We start from the raw sequence: 6,000 nt of genomic DNA on the forward strand, positions 1-6,000 counted from the left end.
GCTTCCCTGTCCTCCACTATCTCCCAGAGTTTGCTCAAATTCATGTCTGTTGAGTTGTTGATGCCATCCAACTATTTCATCCTCTATCGCCCTCTTCTCCTGCCCTCAATCTTTCCCAGCATCAAGGTCTTTTACAAGGAATCGGCTTTTCGCATCAGGTGGCCAAAGTATTGGAGCTTCAACTTCAGCATCAGTCCTTCCAATGAATATTCATGGTTGATTTCCTTTAGGAGGGCTTCCTTGTTGACTCAAATGATAAAGAATTCACCTCCAATGCAGGAGACTCACATTCAGGAATACCCGCTGGACAAGAGAAGGGCTACTCCCTCCAGTATTCTTGCCTGGAGAATTCCATGGTCAGAGAAGCCGGGTGGGCTACAGTCCATGGGGTCCCAAAGAATCGGAAACAACTGAGTGAATTTCACTTTTCCTTTAGGACTGACTGATTTGATCTTCTTGCAGTCCAAGGGATTCTCAAGTCTTCTCCAGAACCACAGTTCAAAAGCATCAATTTTTTGGCGCTCAGCCTTTTTTATGGTCCAACTCACACACCTGTACGTGACTATTGAAAAAACCTTAGGTTTGACTGTGGACCTTTATTGGCAAAGTGATGTGTCTGCTTTTGAATACGCTGGCTAGATTTGTGATAGCTTCCCTTTCAAGGAGTATGAGTCTTTTATTTTCATGGCTGTAGTCACTGTCTGCAGTGATTTTGGAGCCCAAGAGAAGAAAATACATCACTGTTTCCACTTTTTCCCTTTCTATTTGCCATGAAGTGATGGGACTAGATGCCATGATCTTGGTTTTTTGTTTTTTTTAATATTTATTTATTTAGGCTGGGCTATGTCTTAGTTGCGACATGCGGGGGATCTTTGGTCTTCATTGTAGCATGCCAGATATTTACTTGCAGCATTCAGTTCAGTTCAGTCATTCACTCGTGTCTGACTCTTTGCAACCCCATGGACTGCAGCATGCCAGGCTTCCCTGTCCATCAACAACTCTGGGAGCTTGCTCAAACTCATGTTCATTGAGTCGGTGATGCTATCCAACCATCTCCTCCTCTGTTGTCCCCTTCTCCTCCTGCCTTCAATCTTTTCCAGCATCAGGGTCTTTTCACATGAGTCAGATCTTCCCATCAGATGGCCAAAGTAGTGGAGCTTCAGCTTTAGCATCAGTGCTTTCAATGAACGCTCAGGGTTGATTTCTTTTGGGATTGACTACTTTGATCTCCTTGCAGCCTAAGTGATTTTCTCAAGAGTCTTTTCCAACACCACAGTTCAAAAACATCAATTCTTTGGTGCTCAGCTTTCTTTATGACTCAACTCTAACATCCATACATAACTACTGGAAAAGCCTTAGCTTTGGCTATATGGACCTTTGTCGGCAAAGTAACGTCTCTGTTTTTTAATATGCTGTCTAGGTTTGTCATAGCTTTTCTTCCAAGAAGCATGCAGACTCTTAGTTGTGGCATGTGGGATTTAGTTCCCTGACCAGGGATCATACCCAGGCCCCCTGCATTGCAAGCTCAGAATCCTATGCACTGGAACACCAGGGTAGTCCTCATTTTAGTTTTTTAATCTTGAGTTTATGCTAGCTTTTTCACTCTCCTCTTTCACTCTCATCAAGAGGCTCTTTAGTTCCTCTTCAGTTCTGCCACAAGAGTGGTATTACCTGCATATCTGAGGTTGTTGATATTTCTCCCGGCAGTCTTGATTCCAGCTTGTGATTCATTCAGCCTGACATTTTGCCTGATATACTCTGTACATAAGTTAAATAAGCAGGGTGACAATATACAACCTTGTCATACTCCTTTCCCAATTTTGAACCAATCAGTATTTCCATGTCTGGTTCTAACTGTTGCTTCTTGGCCTTCATGAAAGTTTCTCAGGAGACAGATAAAGTGGTCTGGTATTCCCATTTCTTTAAGAATTGTCCACAGTTTTTGTGATCCACACAGTCAAAGGCTTTCAGGTAGTCAGTGAAGCAAAAGTAGAATTTTTTTGGAATTCCCTTGCTTTCTCTATGATCCACAGATGTTGTCAATTTGATCTCTGGTTCCTCTGCCTTTTCTAAACCCAAGTTGTACATCTGAAAGTTCTTGGTTCATGTAGTGCTAAAGCCTAGCTTGAAGGATTGTGAGCAAAACCTTGCTAGCATGTGAAATGAGGGCAATTGTATGACAGGTTGAACATTCTTTGGCATTGCCCTTCTTTGGGATTGAAGTGAAAACTAACATTTTCCAGTCCTGTGGCCACTGCTGAGTTTTCCAAATTTGCTGACACATTGAGTGCAGCACTTTAACAGCATCATCTTTTAGGATTTTAAACAGCTCAGCTGGAATTCCATCACCTCCACTAGCTTTGTTTGTAGTAATGCTTCCTAAGGCCCACTTGATTTCACACTCCAGGAGGTCTGACTCTATGTGAGTGACCACACCATCATGGTTATCCAGGTCATTAAAACTTTTTGCATATTTCTTCTGGCTTCTATATATTCTTGCCACCTCTTAATCTCTGCTTCTGTTAGGTCCTTACTGTCTCTGTCCTTTATTGTGCCCATCCTTTCAAGAAATAGTCCCTTGATATCTCCAATTTTCTTGAAGAGATTTCTAGTCTTTCCCATTCTATTGTTTTCATCCATTTCTTTGCATTGTTCACGTAAGAAGGCTTTCTTACTTCTCCTTGCTATTCTCTGGAACTCTGCATTCAGATGGTTATATCTTTCCCTTTCTCCCTTGCCTTTCACTTCTCTTCTGTTCTCAGCTATTTGTAAAGCTTCTTCAGACAACCACTTTGCCTTCTTGCATTTCTTTTTCTTTGGGATGGTTTTGGTTACTGCCTCTTGTACAATGTTACGAACCCCTGTCCATAGTTCTTCAGGTGCTCTGTCTACCAGATCTAATCCCTTGAATCTATTTATCACCTCCATGTTATAATCATAAGGGATTTGATTTAGGTCATACCTGAATGGCCTAGTGGTTTTCCCTACTTTCTTCAATTAGAGCCTGAATTTTGTGATAAGGAGCTGATGATCTGAGCTACAGTCAGCTCCAGGTCTTGTTTTTGCTGACTGTATAGAGCTTCTCCATCTTCGGGGGCAAAGAATATAATAAATCTGATTTCAGTATTGACCATCTGGTGATGTCCATGTATAGAGTGTCTCTTATGTTGTTGGAATAGGGTGTTTGCTCTGACTAGTATTTCTCTTGACAAAACTTTCATTTTGTACTCCAAATCCAAACTTGCCTGTTACTCCAGGTATCTCTTGACTTACTACTTTTGCACTCCAGTCCCCTATGATGAAAAGGACATATTTTTTGGTGTTAGTTCTAGAAGGTGTTGTAGGTCTTCGTAGAACTGTTCAACTTCAGCTTCTTTGGCATTAGTGGTTGGGGCATAGACTTGGATTACTATGTTGTTGAATGGTTTGCCTTGGAAACGAACTGAAATCATTCTGTCATTTTTGAAGCTGCACCCGCGTACTTACTGCATTTTGAACTCTTTTGTTGACTACAAGGGCTACTCCATTTCTTCTAAGGGATTCTTGTCCACAGTAGTAGATATAAGGGTCATCTGAATTAAATGCACCCATTCCCATATGTTTTTGTTCACTGATCCCTAAAATGTTCACTCTTGCCATCTCCTTCTTGGTCACGTCTAATTTACTTTGATTCATGGACCTAACATTCCAGGTTCCTATACAATATTGTTCTCTACAGCATCAGACTTTTACCACCAGACACATCTACAACTGAGCATTGTTTCTGCTTTGGCCCAGCTGCTTTTTCTTTTTGGAGCTATTAGTAATTGCCCTCTGCTCTTCCCCAGTACCTTATTGGATGCCTTCTGACCTGGGGGCTCATCATCTGGTCTCATATTTTGTCTTTTCATTCTGTCCATGGGGTTCTCATGGCAAGAATATTGGAGTGGTTTGCCATTCCCTCCTCCAGTGGGCCACGTTTTGTCAGAACTCTCCATTACAACCTCTCTGTCTTGGGTTGCCCTGCACAGCACGGCTCATAGCTTCACTAAGTTATACAAGCCCCTTCGCCATGACGAGGCTGTGATCCATGAAGGGATCACCTTTCCATAGGTAGCGGGGTTTTTTTGTTATTGTTGTTACTTATTAAAAATTTTTTACCAGTTTCTTATGTATCCTTTCAGAAATACTCTATGTATTTTCAAAAACACACCTGTATACGAAAATCTATAAATTTTAATATTATAACATAGCACATTGATGAAAAAAACATCCCCTTGGGAGGAAACAAGACCTTTTAGTATTATCTCCATTGTGTAAAGCTTTGAAAATTAGCTTAAAAATTGAAACAGCTCTCAGACAGAAAAAAAACTTATTGAGCAGAATAACCCATCAGTGTCAGCTTTGAAAGAAGCCTTTTGGTGACTGGAATTTCCGTGACTTGTAACTAGAGTCCATTCTTAATACCTTCTCCTCTCAGTCCAAAGAGATCATAAGACCCAGGTGCCAACTTTAAGAAACTAAATTACCTTTGCTTAAAAACAGACAAAAAGAGAAGAGAGCTGCAGAGGATGAGATGGTTAGATAGCTTCACCAACTCAGTGAACATTAATCTGAGCAAACTCAGGGAGATCGGGAAGGACAGGGAAGCCTGGCTTGCTACAGTCCATGGGGTCACAAAGAATCGGACAAGACAGCGACTGAACAACACCAGAAAATAGAATTAATAAACAATACATGTTACATGTATAGAATGTAATCTTATTTAGCAATAAAAATGAAGTACAGATACATGCTACAACATGGATAAACTTGAAAAGTACTCTAAGAATCCAGAAGGCCACATATTGAATGATTCCATTTGTATGAGATGTCCAGTATTGGCAAACCTTTAGAGAGAGGAAATAGATCAGTGGTTGCCAGGGCCTGAGGGGAAGAGGAATTGGAAATGTCTTCTTTTGGGGATGATGAAAACGTTCAGGAATCAGTGGCGATTGTTGCATGTTGCTGCGTGTACTAAACACCACTGAATTGTATACAAATGAACAAACTTTATGGTATGTGAATTATATTTTAATAAAGCTGTTTTTTTTTTAAAGACAACAATAATAGAAGCACTAGTTTAAAACTGAACAGGGAAGCAAAAATTGCTTGTGGTAATTGCTTTTTACTAATATGGAAGAGTTTCAATAATTTAACATTGGATATGGTTTACCAGCAGCTTCCCTTGTGGCTCAGCTGGTAAAGAAAACGCCTGCAATGCAGGAGACCTGGGTTCAATCCCTGGGTTGGGAAGATTCCATGGAGAAGGGAAAGGCTACCTGCTTCAGTATTCTGGCCTAGAAAATTCCACAATCTATACAGTCCATGGGGTTGCAAAGAGTCGGACACGACTGAGCGACTTTCACTCACTCACTCCCCAATGGCTCAGCAGTAAGAGAATGCACCTGCAATGCAGGAGATGTGGGTTCCATCCCTGGGTCGGGAAGATCTCCTGGAGAAGGAAATGGCAACCTACTCTAGTATTCTTGCCTATATACTTTTATACTCTAGTATAAAATCCCAAGGACAGAGGAGCCTGGTGGGCTACAGTCCATGGGGTTGAACACGACTGAACACACACATGTATACATGGTTTTCCAGTGCACACAAGCTAAATATCAGCCCTCAGCAGTGTAACGTCCATGTTATACATTAGGAAGCTGAGTGTTAGAAAATCAGGAAACTTTACTTGTCTAACTCAGTCCTCTGTAGTCTGTTATCTTTTCTGAGAAACTGGGAAGCGTAACAGACCTGGTAGAGATGTCAGCCCTTGACCCAGGACAGCTGGGGTGGAGGAATGACATGGAGTATCAAACCTTACAGAGTTGAAAAGGGGGACAACGAGCTCAGGGCGTCACACCTAATCATGCCCTGGCATCTGTTCAGCAAGGTTTGAGTGCCATCAGCGGCCCTTGTTCTGTGGGCTTGCCCTTTTCTGTGTTCGCCAGCTCTTTTTGCTTTGTTCTTTCTTATATTGAA

Source organism: Bubalus kerabau, chromosome 9, assembly GCF_029407905.1.
Source record: "Bubalus kerabau isolate K-KA32 ecotype Philippines breed swamp buffalo chromosome 9, PCC_UOA_SB_1v2, whole genome shotgun sequence".
Taxonomy (NCBI): Eukaryota; Metazoa; Chordata; class Mammalia; order Artiodactyla; family Bovidae; genus Bubalus; species Bubalus kerabau.